A 21,669-nucleotide genomic window follows, 5' to 3' on the forward strand; every position below is an offset into this window, starting at 1 on the left:
GAATTCAAAAAAAAAAAAAAGATACAATCATGTTTAGGGATAAATTATTTAGATAGATAGGTACATACATACATACATACATAGATTGACTATGGTATTAAATAGCATGTATAATACTAGATATTATGTGTATTAATAAACACTGTCTAACTATAATATATATCACAGTCAATATACAATATATAATAAAGCTACATGAATCCAACAAATAGAAAAGAGGTTAACTTTTCAACAATGTTAGAGGGAAAATTGCCTAATAGAAATACAAATCTAATTAGAAAATATATCACAGTCCAAAAGAACTGAGATGGACTAAGAACTAAATGGAAAAATAAAATCAAAGGAAAAAAACACTATAAGCAAAAATAGTGACCATTTTTCTGATTTAGGGCATTGAAAGGCTCCTGACTTTCCTAATTCTTTAAATAGCACAATCATTCCCTGTGTAAGATAAACTCAAAAATTCAGTCATCTTTGATCATCTTTCTCTCTCCTGTTACCATATTCATTGCATTATTTTTATTTCTATAGCTCTACATTCCATAAACTGCTTTGAGATTATTCTTTTTGAAGCAGGGCTCTGTTTATATCAGACCAGTTTTTAAAAAAAATTTTTTTTTTCTCTTTCCACTGAGTTTTACTTTAGTGTGGTTTCTATCCCAGCATTAAAATGCACCTTTAATATGCTTTCAAATGTCTTTCCAAGTTTATGTTATACCAGAGATATGTCCTACTCTTTTCTACTCTGTGTCTTTGGGTGATTCCCTTCACCTGAAATGTTATATCCTTCTTTACCTGACCACTTAAAATCCTACCCATGTCTAAGAAGCGAATCTCAATACCATCTTGCCATGCTGGCTTTTCCTACTCCCTCCCTAACTGGAGGTTACCCGTTGTTCTTTGGAAATCCATATAATGTTGTAGAACATACTATGCTCACTTCAAGCCATCTCATGAACAGTAATTTGTTTGCAGTCTCACTGCATGAGCCATGCATTAAGTACTCAAATATTGGTACCCGGGAAGTGAGAGGAGCATGACAGTGAGCAAAATAGACACATACAGATACAAACAAATAAAAACAAAAATGAAAAGCAGAGAAACAGGGAGATAGAGAGATAATTATTTAACTAGGTCAATTAGTGAGCCCAACTGGAATATGAGAGGGAGAGCAAGTATCTGCTTTTTACTGAATTATTTTATTTCTATAATGCTTATCATAGTATAGAAGCTCACCAACCTGGGCATGATTCAACCAGGGAAAGAGCTATGTAATCCAACACTGGGGAATTGTCTTGATAGACAGTAGCATTTTTCTCAGGGATGTTTATATGCCTATATATGGTTTACGATTTATATGCTCATTCTAAAACTTAACTCATTTGTCCGCTGTTACAGCCATTTGTTTTTCAAACCCTCTCGTTATAGTTGTAAACAACTTGACAAGGATCAGTCACCCCTGTAGTTCTTGGTACATACCTTGTATTAAATGATCTGAAGTATGAAGCTGTTTAACTGAGATTTCAGATTAACTGTTTTCACTAAATTTCTACCTGCACTCCTGAGTACTAACAATCCAATAGGCAAGTTCAAAACACAAACAGAAGAAAAAAACCCTAATTTTATATTTTAGCAGTCGAAGCACAGTCATGGGAGAACAGGGTGATCAACATGGAACATGGAATAAATATTCGTGTAATATTTTGAAAATTATTTCTTCCTGGTAAAAAAAATAATAGCGATATTTATAACTTAGACTTACATTACAACAAAAACTATGTCAAGTTTTTGAAAATAATGGTCATATAACTCTTTTTCTGACATTTTTCAATCCAGATGGCATTAGGAGCACATATTCTTATTTCAGATGAAGAAGATACTATAAAAACTTCTAATAGAAATGAACTGTCTTCGGATTTGCTCATTTTGTAGTAATAGATTTCTAAACATATTATTAGAGCAGGTATTGCCCATATACCCATGTAACAAGAGACTATGGCGCCTGTGTTATGAATTGACATATTAAAAAAAACGGCGTTCACACACACACACACGCACAAATACACAAATATACATTTCAATATTTTTTTGCCACTATAACCTGATTCTGTGGAATAACCTCTTCTTGCAGAATTTTTAAAAACTGTTACCTCACTGGCGAGACATTTCAAATTTAGAACTCATTTTTTAACCTTTCACAAATGTACCATCAGTATCATCAGTAATTGATTATTTATTGAAATAACAGTGCTATTAAATCACAACATGAGAAGAACAACTATCCAAGACTTTAAAAAAATAATGCATTTCTTTTAACACATGACCCTACTATAAATATCAACACAAATTTTAAATCTTGTCATTATTCAATACACTAAAGTCTGATTTTAAAAAGAGCAATAAAAGAGTTACTTGTGCATTCATATGGAAACAAATTACACACAGATCACTAAATGCTTTAAGCACAGGAATGAACATCAATATCTAATTTTCATTCCATTTGAATACATATTTAATGGTGTAAATATAGCTCAGTTTCTTATTTATGGAAGGCAACCATGAAATAATAAACTCACTTTATTATGTTGTTTTATCATGTTTTCTGTTTTGTTTTTCAACGAGAGGAATTATAATGTCAATTTTGACCTGCAGCCAAATAACTTAAAACATTTTGCCAATCAAGGTAAATCAACTTTACAAACTCTTCTTTACAACTCTTTTTATCCATCATCTAACTTCGTTAGCAAAGTTGACTGATAGCTTTATACTGTTACTGCAACATAGTCTCCCATCCCCCATCACTGGTTCAGTCGTTATTAAGGAAAAACTCTCTTCTCTCCAGCTAACTCTAACAAGCTAAAAAGTCCATGATAATTAATAGTTACAAACCAGCTATGTGTTCATGTAGACATTTTAGTTTCTCCATCATTGCTATTGGAAAAAAATGCAATTCAAAACTTTTGATATTACAGTAGCCTCATCTGAACACATAAAAATACATCACAAATATCTACATAAACCAAATAAGATAGCAAATTCTAAAGTTAGTTGTTGAACCTATTAGTTCAGAGGCATCCATCTGTCCTTGTCATGTGTATATATTTTTTAAAATCTAAGATATACTTTAAAATATCTCTGAAGTATAAAACATCTATCTGAGAGATATATATATAAATATTTAAACCTTTACTCACCTAGTTAGTTAACAATAACCAGTATGTCTCAAGTATGATTAAAATTTTATAGGTATACTTAGAACATGAAGGAAAAAAAGAAACAAACAGTTGCTTTAACTGAAAAGTTCATTTAAATGAAAAGACAAGATTCATTTCCTATTTTTTTATTTTATCATTTACCAGGAGGGTTTACTCTGTGAGCTTCGCTGGCCATGCTAGTTTAATACCATGAAGGAAGTTACCAATATCAATACATTTGTTCACAGTTATGATCAATGACAGAAATAAGAACCAGTAGAATCCCTTACATGAAGAATAACAAGTAAAAATTTCAATTTAATCTCTGAGCACACTTCAGCAAGCAAAGTCCAAGTACAAATTTACCAGCAGTAATTTTGTCTCTTCATCTCTTTCCATCTACAGACTCTCTAAAGAGATAGCCCCAAACCTTCACTTTTTATCTGTTCCTGCAGAGTCAGATTGCAAGTTCTCAAGAGCCTTCAAATCAAGTGCAATTCTCAGTGCCACTCCTTCTACATCCAGTTCCCAGCTTTTCTCTCAGTCCAGCCTAGATTCCATCGAACCAATTTCTCTCTGAACAAATAAAAACCCTACAACACACCTGTGCTCCCCTTACTACTCACTCACAGAAGTGAATGGAGAACAAAATACAGCATTCAGGAATGTAAACTCGTGGCATCAAAGCTAGTTACAAACCAGATCAATTATGATTATATTTGCAAAGAAGGAACACTGAGACCTGCCAATCACCAAAACCAAACCCTACTTCCTATTACCTTCTATTACCCCATCCCAGTAAGACCTCAGCCTGGATAACGGCTACCCAGTGTATAAGAATTCTGTACTGCAATTAGAAAAGGCATAAACATATTCAGTTGTGAGTAAAAGCAAATCTTAAAACAAGAAGCCAGGCCACATCCACACACCACCCTTTCAACTGTGTAAACTTCCTAATTTGCTGACCCTCTGAGGTAGAATGGCTCCTTAGATTAGCTGTCCTGCATAATTTTGCTTGGTTTTGACATCAATTTAATCCCTGACCTTGGCGGAAAAATAAAGCAAAGCAATGCCAACCTTTGGATATTACGCCAAGGTAGGCTCCACATCTTACCTGGAAGAAGATTCTTTGTTGGGCCAGTCAATCACTTCAGGCAGAAGTTGAGGCAAGTTTTGATGGAGGAAAATTTCCTGTAGAAAAAATAGGGTCAGTCCATCTTACCATTTTAGTACAACCATATGGGTGTGCACACATGGCTTAACATTTTAGCAAAATAATGAGCAATATTTTATTAAATACAGGTTGCTATAGCTTCTGGCATCTTTAAATTTTTAACAAAACAAAGACAAATTAATGGTACTAAGTAGCTTTTTAAAAAATAATTAGATACTATTTTAATGCAAAAGAATATGAAATAGAATTTTTAAAATGATCCTTGACATTAAAACATTTTATTTCACATATACATATATATATCTGTCAGATTCAAGTTTTTTTACCTGTAGATCTGACTGTATGATTTATGACTGATGGCATTTAATATAATCACACTATAACCAAGATGTCATGAAAGGGAACAAAAATATTTAACTGCTGTGGAATCCCCCAAAATGTTATTAAATCATTTTCAAAATCATTCTTTTAGCTTTTAAATAATTCTCTAATAGAATAAATAATAATTGCATATGAAACTATACGGGCTAACCAACGATGGAGGATATCTCGAAACAAGTTTTTGAAGACAATATTTAACTTTGGTAATATGGATACTCCAACACTACGAAGCATTGTAGAGGGATATTAAAGATGTATATGGTATATTTCCAGCACTAAGAAGTTTTGAATGTTGTTAAAGAGGTAATTTAAACTACTTCTTATAAAACTATATTATTTTATCCAGTGAACATGTAATTTCTGTATGATATATATCTGCTAGTAAGAATAGCAATATAACAACTGCCCAGTGCAATAATTTCATTTGAATTTCCAGAGTAATTTTTCAATATAACCTGTCTCAAATAGGTCATATCATTCATCTTCTTATACTGTAGAATTAGAGAACATATATTTGCCATTTTCTGGTACAAGTTTTGATGTCTAAAGGTAATTTTCCGCCCATTAGTTGTCTCAAACTGATGCTAAACACAGATTCCTTTCGTTTTTCCTATAATTTGCTTCTTTCCCTCTCTTTTCACAAAATACTTATCAGATATTTATTTAAATGTCTGAATAAATATAACAAATTCACATATGAATAAACAAGTACCTATATATAAACATAAAGGTCTATTTATATATATGTTTATATGTGGATAGTGCAGGGCAATGGAACCGCTTAACAACAGCAAAGAAGGCTGTCTCTGTCTCCCAAGAGTATATTATGTACGAGAAAGCCAGTACTCAGGAGACTCTCTATGAAGGGAGGCATTTCATATTTCACAGTGTACAGTGCCCGCACCTCGTGGTCACTGATCTTCTTTATGGTGACTGGACGTCATTGAGATTTTCTCTTCTCACCCCCAGTTAGTAGCAAGAGAGACTTCTGAGGTATATTTTTGTTTCTGCATCTATCTCAGTGTCCGGCATAGTATTTGAAGCTTCTTCCCCTCTCAAAACTCCAGGGGCAATTATTTAGTGACACCAGAGCTAAAGAAAAATATCGCTTGGCTAAGAATTGTTAGAGACACAAAACCCAAGACGCTTGCAAAGCCGAGCATGTTTGGTGAACCACAATGCCATCAGCCAGAGGGAAGCTGGAATAGGCTGCCAGCCTAAAGTGGAACCACAGCAGACATGGCATCCAAGAGACAAGGGAAGGGCTGGAAAGGCAACATCAGAGAGATGAACCCAAAGTCAGCTGACTAAGAGTGTAGCATATGTGGGACAACTGCGGGAACAGTTGGGAGCCTGTGGCTGGTTTTTATTCTCCAGCTTAAGGAAAGGGAGGGAGAGGACCAATCACATTGAAGGGATCAATGACAATCTGGGCACTAAATGAATACCTAATGGTTGAAGGAACAACAGGTACAGGGTCACAGAATTGCTAAAAATAGGAAGGGACATTAGAGAATCTAATGTCATCCTTTTTTTTTTTTTTCATGACTTGGGAAACAAGGAAAGAAAGTCATATAATCATTCAGTGGTTGAGTCAGGGCAAGGACCATGACTAGTTATTCCCAAGAAAGCACTCTGCCCACTTTCACATAGGATATATATATATATATTTTTGCGGTACGCGGGCCTGTCACTGTCGTGGCCTCTCCCGTTACGGAGCACAGGCTCCGGACGCGCAGGCTCGGCGGCCATGGCTCACGGGCCCAGCCGCTCCATGGCATGCGGGATCCTCCTGGACCGGGGCACGAACCCATGTCCCCTGCATCGGCAGGCGGATTCGCAACCACTGCGCCACCAGGGAAGCCCACATAGGATATTTTTAAAGTCAGTCCGAGCACAATGTCTTCAGGGAGCTTTAGGAAGTTTGGTGCTTGTAAATGAACTTCATGAAACTATGAAATGCAGGGCCGTCGGAAAACCTACCTCCCTTGAGTTAGTTTGACATCCATAGCACATACCATTAACCACTAAAAATGTATTTCTTCTCCTTTCCTCTAGACAAATAACGTAGATATTCTTCTCACCCAAGTATTTTGGGGCAGAGTCCTTCACCAGCTTCAGGACTGCATCGTGAATTGGCTCAGCCACTTGTTAGATCACTGCACTCCCCGTGAAACTGACTGATTTACCAGGAGTCTGGTTCTACCACTGTTTGTTTAAAACATTTGTAGAACAAATGTGTCTCTGTCATTAAAAAGAGGTTATTGGTTTCAAAATTACTTAAGTCTGAGAATAAAAACATGCAACACAACAAATCTATGTAGAATAGCATTCAGTTCCTTAGGCTTCTGGCTCAATATGTCTTGTAAGGTAACTAAGAAAGTTTCAGAGAGAACTAACTTACAAAGTTCTAGGTAACTTCATATCATCTTTTGTTCTTTGTTTTGTTCTTGTGTGGCTTGAGACTACAAAAGCACTTTTATGAAAGAGTAAGGGAAATTATTTGCTTCTTGAGTATAAAGAATCTTTGGACCTGCACTTTTGAAACTGTTGCTGTCTGGATCCTGGAATATTTTGACAGGCCTGTCATGACCTTTACTAAGTGAACTTTAGCATTTTTCTTTCCTTATATAACATTAAAAATGTCTATCTGTAAAGTAGATATTTTTTTATGTCCACCTTTTTTCCACCCACTGGACACAAAATAACTTAAAAAGCAAAACATTAAAAATGTGTGCATTAAGAAAACAAATATATAATTTACTGTAAGCAGAAGTATGTCGAATGAAGCCTTCACTTTTGATACTGAACCATAAATAGAACATTATCTGAATTACATAAAAATAGAAATACAATTTCTGCAAATATTCTATCTTCTCCATTAACAACCAAGATGAAAATTTAAGGAATTATCAAATAAGAATTAACAGAATTTAATGGTAATTCTTTTACCTTAACCATGTACTTTCTACTGAAGAATGAATCCAAACTATTGCACCTTATTACAATGCTTATGATAAAGGTACATTTTTATTTAGAGTTTTAATAAACTCTTGTCTACACATAAGTTTTATATGTTAGCTCTTTTATTCCATCCATTTCAAAAGGTGAAGTTTTGAGAGGACGTTCAAGATGGTGAAGTAAGACATGGAGATCACCTTCCTCCCCCACAAATACACCAGAAATACAACTATACGTGGAACAACTCCTACAGAACACCTACTGAACGCTGGCAGAAGACCTCAGACCTCCCAAAAGGCAAGAAACTCCCCATGTACCTCGGTAGGGCAAAAGAAAAAAGAATAAACAGAGACAAAAGAATAGGGACAGGACCTGCACCAGTGGGAGGGAGCCGTGAAGGAGGAAAGGTTTCCACACACTAGGAAGTCCCTTCGCGGGCAGAGACTGTGGGTGGCGGAGGGGGGAAGCTTCGGAGCCGCGGAGGAGAGTGCAGCCACAGGGGTGCAGAGGGCAAAGCAGGGAGATTCCCGCACAGAGGATCGGTGCCAACTGGCACTCACCAGCCCAAGAGGCTTGTCTGCTCACCTGCCGGGGCGGGCGGGGCTGGGAGCTGAGGTTTGGGCTTTGGTCGGATCCCAGGGAGAGGACTGGGGGTTGGCGGCATGAACACAGCCTGAAGGGGCTAGTGCGCCACGGCTGGCCGGGAGGGAGTCCGGGGAAAAGTCTGGACCTGCCTAAGAGGTAAGAGACCGTTGTTTCAGGGTGCACAAGAAGAGGGGATACAGAGCACGGCCTAAATGAGCTCCAGAGACAGGCACAAGCCATGGCTATCAGCGCGAACCCCAGAGACGGGCATGAGACACTAAGGCTGCTGCTGCCACCATCAAGAAGCCTGTGTGCAAGCACAGGTCACACTCCACACCTCCCCGTGCAGCCCGCCACTGCCAGGGTCCCGGGATCCAGGGACAACTTCCCCGGGAGAACGCATGGCGCGCCTCAGGCTGGTGCAACGTCATGCCAGCCTCTGCCACCGCAGGTTCGCCCCACATTCCGTCCCACTCCCTCCCCCGGCCTGAGTGAGCCAGAGCCCCCAAATCAGCTGCTACTTTAACCCCCTCCTTTCTGGGCGGGAATAGACTCCCTCAGGCGACCTACACACACAGGCGGGGCCAATCCAAAGCTGAGTCCCTGGAAGCTGTGCGAACAAAGAAGAGAAAGGGAAATCTTTCCCAGCAGCCTCAAGAACAGCGAATTAAATCTCCACAATCAACTTGATGCACCTGCACATGTGGAATACCTGAATAGACAACAAATCATCCCAAAATTGAGGTGGTGGACTTTGTGAGCAACTGTACACTTGGCGTTTGCTGTATGTGACTGATTAGTCTCTGATCTTTATGTTTATCTTAGTATAGTTTTTAGCACTAGTTACCATTGGTGGTTTGTTCATTGGCTTGCTGTTCTCTTCCTTTTTTTATTACTTTATTATTATTATTTTTAATAATATATTTTAAATTTTTTATTTTAATAATTTTATGTTATTTTATTTTTTTCTTTCTCTCTTTTTCTTCTTCCCTTTTCTTCTGAGCTGTGTGGCTGACAGGGTCTTGGTGCTCTGGCCAGGTAACAGGCCTGATCCTCTCAGGTGGAAGAGCCAAGTTCGGGATACTGGAGCACCAGAGACGTCCAGACCCCACGTAATATCAATCAGCAAGAGCTCTCCCAGAGATCTCGGTCTCAACGCTAAGACCCAGCTCCACTTAACGACCAGCAAGCTCCAGTGCAGGACACCCCATGCCAAACAACTAGCAAGACAGGAACACAACCCCACCCATTAGCAGAGAGGCTGCCTAAAATCATAATAAGGTCACAGACACCCCAAAACACACCATTGGATGTGGTCTACCTACCAGAAAGACAAGATGCAGCCTCATCCACCAGAACACAGGCACCAGTCCCCTCCACCAGGAAGTATACACAATCACTGAACCAACCTCACTCACTGGGGGCAGACACCAAAAACAACGGGAACTGTGAACCTGCAGCCTGCAAAAAGGAGACCCCAAACATAGTAAGTTAAGCAAAGTGAAAAGACAGAGAAATACACAGCACATGAAGGAACAAAGCAAAAACCCACCAGACCAAACAAATGAAGAGGAAATAGGCAGTCTACCTCAAAAAGAATTCAGAGTAATGATACTAAAGATCATCCAAAATTTTGGAAATAGAATGGAGAAAATACAAGAAAGGTTTAACAAGGATCTAGAAGAACTAAAGAACAAACAAACAATGATGAACAACACAATAAATGAAATTAAAAATTCTCTAGAAGGAATCAATACCAGAATAACTGAGGCAGAAAAACAGATAAGTGACCTGGAAGATAAAACAGTGGAAATAACTACCTCAGGCAGAATAAAGGAAAAAAAATGAATTGAGGACAGTCTCAGAGACCTCTGGGACAACATTACACACACCAACATTTGAATTATAGGGGTCTCAGAAGAAGAAGAGAAAAAGAAAAGGACTGAGAAAATATTTGAAGAGATTATAGTTGAAAACTTCCCTAATATGGGAAAGGAAATAGTCGATTAAGTCCAGGAAGCACAGAGAGTCCCATACAGGATAAATCCAAGGAGAAACACACCAAGACACCACACTTTCAAAAATAAAATACAAAGAACAAATATTAAAAGCAGCAAGGGAAAAGCAACAAATAATATACAGGGGAATCCCCCTAAGGTTAACAGCTGATCTTTCAGCAGGAACTCTGCAAGCCAGAAGGGTGTGGCAGGACATATTTAAAGTGATGAAAGGGAAAATCCTACAACCAAGATTACTCTATCCAGCAAAGATCTCATTCAGATTTGACATAGATATTAAAACCTTTACAGACAAGCAAAAGCTAAGACAATTCAGCACCACAAAACCAGCTCTACAACAAATGCTAAAGGAACTTCTCTAGGCAGGAAACACAAGAAAAATACCTACAATAACGAACCCAACACGTTTATGAAAATGGTAATAGGAACATACATATTGATAATTACCTTAAATGTAAATGCATTAAATGCTCCAAACAAAAGACACAGACTGGCTGAATGGATACACAAACAAGACCCATATATATTCTGTCTACAGAGACCCACTTCAGACCTAGGGACACATACAGACTGAAGGTGAGGGGATGGAAAAAGATATTCCATGCAAATGGAAATCAAAAGAAAGCTGGAGTAGCAATTCTCATATCAGAAAATATAGATGTTAAAATAAAGACTATTAAAAGAGGCAAAGAAGAGCACTCTATAAAGATCAAGAGATCAATCCAAGAAGAAGATATAACAATTGCAAATATTTATGCACTCAAACTAGGAGCACCTCAGTACATATGGCAAATGCTAACAGCCATAAAAGGGGAAATCGACAGTAACACAATCATAGTAGGGGAGGTTAACACCCCACTTTCACCAATGGACAGATCATCCAAAATGAAAATAAATAAAGAAACACAAGCTTTAAATGACACATTAAACAAGAGGGACTTAACTGATATTTATAGGACATTCCATCTGAAAACAGCAGAATACACCTTCTTCTCAAGTACTCATGGAACATTCTCCAGAGTAGAGCATAACTTGGGTCACAAATCAAGCCTTGGTAAATTTAAGAAAACTGTAACTATATCAGGTATCTTTTCTGACCACAATGTTATCCGACTAGATATCGATTACAAGAAAGTATCTGTAAAAAATATAAACACATGGTGGCTAAACAATACACTACTAAATAATCAAGAGATCACTGAAGAAATCAAAGAGGAAATCAAAAAATACCTAGAAACAAATGACAATGAAAACATGACAACCCAAAACCTATGGCATGCAGCAAAAGCATTTCTAAGAGGTAAGTTTATAGAATACAATCCTACCTGAAGAAACAAGAAACATCTCAACAAAGCAACCTAACCTTACGCCTAAAGCAATTAGAGAAAGAAGGACAAAATAACCCCAAAATTAGCAAAAGGAAAGAAATCATAAAGATCACATCAGAAATAAATGAAAAAGAAATGAAAGAAACGATAGCAAAGATCAATAAAACTAAATGCTGGTTCTTTGAGAAGATACACAAAATTGATAAACCATTAGCCAAACTCATCAAGGAAAAAATGTAGAAGACTCAAATCAATAGAATTAGAACTGAAAAAGGAGAAGTAGCAAATGACACTGCAGAAATACAAAGGATCATGAGAGATTACTACAAGCAACTCTATGCCAATAAAATGGACACTATGGAAGAAATGGACAAATTCTTAGAAAAGCACAACCTGCTGAGACTGAACCAGGAAGAAACAGAAAATATAAACAGACCAATCACAGGCACTGAAACTGAAGCTGTGATTAAAAATCTTCCAACAAACAAATGTCCAGGACCAGATGGTTTCACAGGTGAACTCTATCAAACATTTAGAGAAGAGCTAACACCCATCATCTTCAAACTGTTCCAAAATACAGCAGAGGGAGGGACATACCCAAACTCATTCTACAGGGCCACCATCACCCTGATACCAAAACCAGACAAAGATGTTACAAAAGAAGAGAACTATAGGCCAATATCACTAATGAACATAGATGCAAAAATCCTCAACAAAATACTAGCAAACAGAATCCAACAGCACATTAAAAGGTTCATACACCATGATCAAGTGGGGTTTATCCCAGGAATGCAAGGATTCTTCAATATATGTGAATCAATCAATGTGATAAATCATATTAACATATTGAAGGAGAAAAACCATATGATCATCTCAACAGATGCAGAAAAAGCTTTGAAAAAAATTCAAGAGCCATTTATGATAAAAACCCTCCAAAAAGTAGGCATAGAGGGAACTTACCTCAACATAATAAAGGCCATATATGACAAACCCACAGCCAACATCGTTCTAAGTGGTGAAAACCTGAAACCATTTCCACTAAGACCAGGAAAAAGACAACGTTGCCCACTCTCACCACTATTATTCAAAATAGTTTTGGAAGTTTTATCCACAGCAATCAGAGAAGAAAAAGAAATAAAAGGAATCCAAATTGGAAAAGAAGAAGTAAAGCTGTCACTGTTTGCAGATGACATGATATTATACGTAGAGAAATGTAAAGATACCACCAGAAAACTACTAGAGCTCATCAATGAATTTGGTAAATTAGCAGGATACAAAATTAATGCACATAAATCTCTTGCATTCCTATACATTAATGATGAAAATCTGAAAGAGAAATTAAGGAAACACCTCCATTTATCACTGCAACAAAAAGAATAAAATACCTAGGAAGAAACCTACCTACGGAGACAAAAGACCTGTATACAGAAAACTATAAGACACTGATGAAAGAAATTAAAGACAATTCAAATAGATCGAGACATATACCAATTCTTGGATTGGAAGAATCAACATTGTGAAAGTGACTATGCTACCCAAAGCAATCTACAGATTCAGTGCAATCCCTATCAAAGTACCAAAGGCATTTTTCACAGAACTAGAACAAAAAATTTCACAATTTGTATGGAAACACAAAAGACTCTGAATAGCCAAAGCAATCTTGAGAAAGAAAGACTTCTGACTTCTGACTTCAGACTATACTACAAAGCTACAGTAATCAAGACAGTATGGTACTGGCACAAAAACAGAGATACAGATCAATGGAACAGGATAGAAAGCCCAGAGACAAACTCACGCACATATTGTCACCTTACCTTTGATAAAGGAGGCAAGAATATACAATGGAGAAAAGACAGTCTCTTCAATAAGTGGTGCTGGGAAAACTGGACAGCTACATGTAAAAGAATGAAATTAGAACACTCCTTAACACCATACACAAAAATAAACTCAAAATGGATTAAAGACCTAAATGTAAGGCCAGACACTATAAAACTCTTAGAGGAAAACATAGGCAGAACACTCTATAACACAAATCATAGCAAGATCCTTTTTGACCCACCTCCCAGAGAAATGGAAATAAAACCAAAAATAAACAAATGGGACCTAATGAAACTTAAAAGCTTTTGCACAGCAAAAGAAACCATAAACAAGACCAAAAGACAACCCTCAGAATGGGAGAAAGTATTTGCAAACGAAGCAGCTGACAAAGGATTAATCTCCAAAATATACAAACAGCTCATGCAGCTCAATAACAAAAAAACAAACAACCCAATCCAAAAGTGGGCAGAAGACCTAAACAGACATTTTTCCAAAGAAGATATACAGATTGCCAACAAACACATGAAAGAATGTTCAACATCATTAATCAGTAGAGAAATGCAAATCAAAACTACAATGAGGTATCACCTCACAACAGTCAGAACGGCCATCATCAAAAAATCTACAAACAATAAATGCTGGAGAGGATGTGGAGAAAAGGGAACCCTCTTGCACTGTTGCTGGGAATGTAAATTGATACAACCACTATGGAGAACAGTATGGAGGTTCCTTAAGGAACTAAAAATAGAACTACCGTACCACCCAGCAATCCACTACTCAGGGCATATACCCTGAGGAAACCATAATTCAAAAAGAGTCCACAATGTTCACTGCAGCACTATTTACAATAGCCAGGACATGGAAGTAATCTAAGTGTCCATCAACAGATAAATAAAGAAGATGTGGCACATATATACATGAAATATTTCTCTGCGGTTTAAAGAAACGAAATTGAGTTATTTTTAAGTGACATGGATGGACCTAGAGTCTGTCATACAGAGTGAAGTAAGTCAGAAAGAGAAAAACAAATACCCTATGCTAACACATATATATGGAATCTAAAAAAAAAAATAAAAAAAATAATGGTTCTGAAGAACCTAAGAGCAGGACAGGAATAAAGATGCATACATAGAGAATGGACTTGAGGACACGGGGAGGGGCAAGCATAAGCTGGGACGAAGTGAGAGAGTAGCATTGACGTATATACACTACCAAGTGTAAAATAGGTAGCTAGTGGGAAGCCACTGCATAGCACAGGGAGATCAGACAGTGCTTTGTGACCACCTAGAGGGGTGGGATAGGGAGGGTGGGAGGGAGACCCAAGAGGGAGGGGATATATGTATACATATAGCCAATTCATTTTGTTATACAACAGAAACTAACACAACAATTTAAAGCAATTATACTCCAATAAAGATGTTAAAAATGAAAAACAAAAAAGTTGAAGTTTTGCACATAGAACTGGTAATATGCACTTTTCTACTCTGCCTAAACCCAAAAAACCCAGCTGGGGAAATGTCCTGGATAGTGATGAAGCTTTACTGCTCACACACATCCCACCAAATATAATAATGAATCAATGTACTCGTAAAATCACCAGTTATCATGTTAATGAAAACTTGGGAGTCATGGGATCTTGTCAAGAGCAAAGTAAATCAGTGAAAAGTTGCAGTAGATGTGTTTTGTCTACAATGTACAGCTTACAGGGCTTTGTGAGATTTGAAAGGAGAACATTTTGTTCTGAGTATTAAGTTACTTAAATTCTAAAGTGGAGCTATATGACTTTTTAAAAATTATTTTCTTTGTTAAGTTGGGTGGGGTTCCACCTGAAATCAAATACGCATGCAATGGATGTGAATATTACTTGCATGACGTGTGGACAGCTGTACACCAGCCAAAAATTGATGAATAAATCCCCCGTCCTTGATTGCTCCAACTTGAATTTATATCTTCCTTGGTGAACTCTTGTAAATTTATTTGTAACATCTCTATGACACTTCTAACCCAATGTGTGTATTTGTCTTACTGCCACAAATACGTAGGATATTCATAGAGGATAGAAAGCATATCTCATCTGTCTTTGGGCTCTAGGAAGCTCCAACAAATCTTTAAGCAAAGATAGCTGTCCTTCAAATGAACACACTCTGCTGGGGTCCTTAAAAATATAAGAATGAGGTAGATTTATCTCTGTTTCAGCATAGATAGAAAATATACAGGGAAAAGGATAGATAAGAACACTTTTTCCAATGTGCAAAGTGACTGGTCACTCTAAAATTTGGAATTTGATACAAAAAGTAGAAAACAAAATGCAGAGTGTAAAGGTTCAGTTAGATGTTTGTCATCCATGGAAAAGAAGTGTGTACTTTTCCATTTTACCGCTAGTGTACATTCTTTTAAAAAAATGACCTCGATGCTAATTTTGTGTTAGTAATGAAAACAAAATACCTGTAGAATGTTATAATTCCAGCTAACAGTCTTTTTTTTTTTCACTTCCCAAACTAAGTTCTTAGAAAATAATAGGCCTTAACAGTTTCAGGGGAAAGAAGAGTATCTTGTTGTCTCCTGTCCCCAAAGACACCTGCTGAGCAATTTATCACAGTTCAAAGAGCATGGCTATACTATCTCATATTAAATGCAAGAGTTTTATCTAAAGTATGACCCCTTGTGTGTTTAGTGAATTTGGTTTGAAAAACCACGTATTTATTCAGATCTTTGTTTTAGTGTTAATCCCCTGTCTGACAGCATCTCAGATCTCTTGGTTAAACATTCCTCTGCAAATGCTAATTAAAGTGAAAGATTTCAGCCACTGTTTATTTATTAATTCAACCAAGACTTCATGTAAATAAAAAAGGATACAAGAGGGAAAAATCATATATTTGACTTGCAAATTACATCTGTAGAGTATCAACTTTGTTTCTCAAAATTAATGGTTTGTAACGCAGCTAGTTATTTCCTCTTAGCTTGCATTGTGTATTATGACCCAATTATAAGCAAATAGTAACTTCGATGTAATTACAAATATAATACAGATAACAAAATAGAAAATTCCATTTGGATTAAAGAAAAGCTTTTCATTCAGTTTGAGGATACTGAATGCAGCAAATTTATAATGAAGTGATTGCTTTCATTTGGATGAAATATACAGTTATCTCTATGAGAAAAGTAGAGATAAAAAGATTGCTGTGTCCTGCTTAATATCTTTAAAATTTCCAGAGATCTTTTATTAAAATGAAGAGCAATGAGTTTGGGGTTCTTGACTATATCCCTACTCCCTGATACAGAATACCATTTGGACTAATATATCAAGTTTAGAAATATAAGTAATCAATATCTACTGCCATTTGTATAAAATCATAGTAACACAGTTGTTATCTACTACAGCAAAATATATAGACTGTTTCATTATAAGTATTATACTCAAGTTATATTCCAGGGGCAAGAATGGAGAACATTAATGAAAAGAGTCAGCAACAAGTACTTCCAAAGCCAGAAGATTTAATACATTTTCTGTATCTTGTTTGGAAATTTCTAGTTTTAAAGTATCTCAGTTGACTCCACTACTGCTGAAGTTGGCCTTTAATATTTACTGATCAGAACCTTTTCTCTCACTATTAATGTGAGAAATTTTCCCTAACTGCTGATATCCTAAAATTGTGGTTGATTAGAATGTATCTAATTTTTTTTACCTATTTCAACAGGATAATTGTGAAATTTTAGTGAAGATGTTTTGCTAAGAGAAACCAAAGATGTCAATTTTTTCCACCACTTGCTGCTATTATTTAATGTTTAGAGACTAAAATCTTCAATTCTACATGTGGATTTACAGAGGTGAAATTCTCTTATTTCCCTTTCTATGCCTTCATAGTAAGAACGTGCCTTTAGGGAAAAGGGTCAGCCCTTCCTAGACTTGGCTTAAGGTAGCAATTCATCAATCCAGACATATTATAGAGAACACAGGAGAACAGAATAGATAGAATATGTGCATCCCCCTTCCTTCATGAGTTAATGCCCCTGTTTGAGGAATTGATGTCACGCTAATACACTCTAAATCAAGTATTAGGGTGTTCTGAGAGTTTAAATGAGCAACCCTGGCAAGCCTGCTGCAGTAATTCATTGTTAGTAACACCCCATGATTTGGAAGAAAAGTACCCCACGAAGTGCATTAGAAGAACCGAATGACGGGTTCTGCAGATGAACTGCAACAAAACAAATTGAACTTCCATGCTAGATAAACCCCATATACAAAAAAGAATTGGGCTGACATTAGGGAAGAGGTAAGTATTGTTTAAACTTTCTGTGCTTTGTCTTCTAACGTCTTCTCTAAGGCCTAACAGCTCTCTAATACATCTATAAAAAAATTTATTTCAAATGTTTTCTGATACGACTAAACTCTTTGTTATGCTACATATTTTCTCTCTTGCACAGCCTCTCTAGAGGCATCATCTGAAAGGGAGATCGTACTTGAGTAGTAAAAAAGGGAGTTTTTACTACTTGACTAGTAATACTTTTATTTTACAAATATGTCCAGGGCATGTGCTACATGTCAGGCACTGGTCTAAGGGTTTTACAAATGTCACTCATTTAGTCTTCATAACGCCTTATGAAAACAGTACTATTATTATCCATCATTTTCCAAGTGAGGAAATTGAAGCCCAGGGACTTAATGTTATAATCAAACATTTGATAATGTTATTATTAAATACCGTATTTACCAGCTGGTAGGTGGTAAATTTGGTATTTGAAGACAGGCTTCAATACTATTTTCCTCTAGCTTAAGTAAAATGTGATCATTATAGAAAAGTGTCCAAATGGAAAACAATACATGAAGAATCTTAGTCTGATTTATATTTAAATATTATTAATTAAAAGTAATGTAAATGGCTACAAATCTAAATTAGATAGGAATTTTTTTATCCTTCTTACTCCTATTAAAACATAAATTTGAAAATTTATTTGCAAATGAACAGAACCTAAAAATTAATAACATTCAAATTAACAGCATTAATTTTATATGCTGGACTGAAGATGGATTTTACAGAAAAATATGTCAAGCCTTGTATTACATGTAACATTTATAATCACTGAAATCAATAACATAAATATAGACAATATTTTGTTATCAGAATGGAATTATTAATGTGAAATTTTGTTTTTTTAATTCAGAATAATTAGACCTCATATTTATTCAGAACAATACTAAGTGAGCAATTCTCAAAATTCATTTGTAATTAGACTTTGAGAACTATAAAGAGTGTTAGCCATATCTGGCGATATTCCCACATTGGAAAGATGGAAAAACCTTAGAAATAGATGGAGAGAATAACACCATCCTTATGATAATTACTTCAATACCTAAATCTTTTTAAGCCTTCCCTGGACAACAAAGTAGCCACCCAAGTTTCTGGACATTAATCCAATTATAAAATTTTTCCTTTCCTTATTTTACTAAACCCAAAGGCTTAAAATCTGAAGATGCAATGATTCCTATGTTCCTATAGTAGCTGCATTGATTATAATTTACACCTGGCAAATGAGATGTGTCCTAGTTGCTTTATGATCCCTAAATAATAAAGGACATGTTCTGTTTTCATTTTGACTCCAAAATGTGTTTTTAACTTATCTGATAATTGAATTTCTTGGAAAATTGAAGACACTTCCATTTCTCTGTGCATATATTTATAAGATCAGGGGTACCCTGCTGTGTTTGATTATTCTATTTTACAGCTCCTATAATTCAGAGAGAAATGTTATTTTCATAAATTGGTAAATTCTGGGAAATGAAAATTAAATGAGTCAAAGTTTACCTCATAACATAACACTTGTGAACTGTGTTTGCTTCTATCATTTTGTGTACCTTTTACACTAAAAAATATTTAACATTATAAAAAGCAAAATGTGGTTCAGAAAATATTTTGGTTTATACAAACCGTATTAAGTTTTTTCTTAATTTCTACAATATTTGTGGTATGGTTCCCTTCCAATTGTTTGAATGTGAATCCATTCCATAGAAAGTAAACAGCAATACACCTATGGTGAATTCATTTGGTGCTGTTTAACATTTCCATTTCTTCTAATTGAGCTCACATCTGTTCTTCTGGAGAACCAGATGTGTAATAACTCACTTGATATCTACTTTTTCTGTTACTATAGCAGGATTTTTTAATAAGGTCAATAAATCCAAATGTCCAATTCCAGATGAAATTGCAAAATGTAATATTGCCTCACAATAGACGCATTTTTATTCTGTAAGAGAACTATAGAAAAATTTATAATTCTTTATGGTACAACCCCAAGCACAGCCCAATTATAGAAGCGATATATTTACTAACTAATTGATAGCATCAGATTTTTAACATTCTTTCATGACAAACAAGTTTCCCTGTTAAACTCATTAATTACAGTTGCCTGTGGAAAAATATATTTCTATAAAAAAAGACAAACAAGAGGTAAATGGGCATGATGTTATATCACTGAAAATGAACCAAACTGATTTTACATATACGTCATTATTTTTATGATGTTTTATAAGCAATATGTTATTGATATGCTTATTCTTAAAATCAAATCCATGCCCCACCATGGTTATCTACTAATTACCTATACAGCCTCACCTTGTACCACTCTCCTGTCATCCCCCACCCTCAGCCAAACTGCCTCACTCTGTGATACAAACACACAACGGTTTTGCTGGCCTTAACACCTTTACTTGGGCATTTCCCTTTGAATGACTGACCCCTTATTTCATTCAAATCTCACTGTTAAATGTCATGTCTTTAAAAGACTCCCTTAACCTTCCAGTGATTCTACTGAGTCTTTGTACCACTTAGCACTGTCTGACATTTTTCTTGATTTCTTATTCTTAGTTTATTTCTAACTCTCCAACAGAATATACATACTGTAGTGACTAAACTTCTCTGTCTTACTTGCAGCTGTATTACTGTATCCTGAATAATATCTGACACTCTTACTGTGTATATGTTTGACAGAGGCCAATTCATGAAAGAACCCATGGGTCATTGTAAGGAAATTAAAGTTTACAATAAGGACACAATGAAGTTTACAATAGAAATATCAGACATGCCCTTTCCCAGGACATTTTTTTTATGGCTGAATTGGTCTCATTATTCACTTCTCAGTTCAAAAGAGTCCTTTCCTAACCACCATATTCAAATAGATTCACGCTTATTATTCTTGATCATGGCACACAATTTATTTCCTGCATGGCAACATATTATGGACTGATTGTATTAGTTTATTTACTTTACTTTTTTTCTTCTTTTCCTACTGTAAGGCGCAGTCCATAAGAGCAGTTATCCTGTTTGTCTTGTTCACAGTCATATACTTTGGTACATAATCCAGCACCCAGTACATGGTGCTTGAAAATATTGGCAGAGTGAGTGAATAATGGATGTAAGATGTATTTTCCAGGCTACATCTACAGGCTATATGTAATCAGTTTGGTGTCAATTCTAACAGGTGTGAAGGAAAAAGAGACAGAGAGAGAAAACTAAAAGATGAGTTCCATTTTCTGCCATGGGCAATTTGGGGTAATTAGTTTAAGGAAGGTACCACTTACTAAGAAAACTCAGTGGTGGTGGGGGGAGGGTTAGAGGTAGAAGATATATGTGAAGGGAATGAAGACATAGTATTTATTTTTGAATATATGTGAAGGGAATGAAGACACAGTATTTATTTTTGAAGTTTATAAGGCATCCTAGTGGATAATCTAAGTAGGCAGTTGGACATATAGGTTGGAAACTCAGTAGATAGTTCTGGGCTAAGATTTTGTGTTTGTGAACATATAGCAGGTAATGAAAACCATGAGAACTAGCCTAAAGAAAGACTGTAAATGTTTACAAAGGGAAAATGATACCAGGATTTGCCTTTTAGTTTTCAAAACTATTGAGATTTGAGGGAGGACCCTGAACTGGCTGTGTCAGAAAAAAAAAAAGACTGATAAAGTAGGAAAAATAAGCAGGAAGTCATAAGAGGAGAGCATTTGAGAAAGCGGAAGTGGTCAGCACTTTTTATAAAAAAGTCATTTTAAGAGGACTGATGAAATATAGCATGAATCTGGCACACACAAAAATGAATTTTAATCACAATTTAAAGGGTTTAAGACTATTTATAATCTAGCCTGTGTTAATTTTCTCTACTTGGTGATGAACAATAAAGAAATATTCCAAAATCAATCTGTAACTGGTTAATAG

At 35.9% G+C, this 21,669-nt stretch overlaps 1 long non-coding RNA gene across 1 annotated transcript in view; it reads right to left on the minus strand.

Moving 5' to 3' along the window:
- The window catches only part of LOC115859326 (uncharacterized), a 643,056-nt gene that overhangs the window by 455,785 nt on the left and 165,602 nt on the right, over positions 1-21,669 (minus strand). Inside the window, exon 2 of the long non-coding RNA XR_009566433.1 lies at positions 4,309-4,385. This is a non-coding gene — a long non-coding RNA (uncharacterized lncRNA). The remainder of the gene's footprint in view (positions 1-4,308; positions 4,386-21,669) is intronic.

Source organism: Globicephala melas, chromosome 13 (genome assembly GCF_963455315.2).
Source record: "Globicephala melas chromosome 13, mGloMel1.2, whole genome shotgun sequence".
Classification (NCBI taxonomy): Eukaryota; Metazoa; Chordata; class Mammalia; order Artiodactyla; family Delphinidae; genus Globicephala; species Globicephala melas.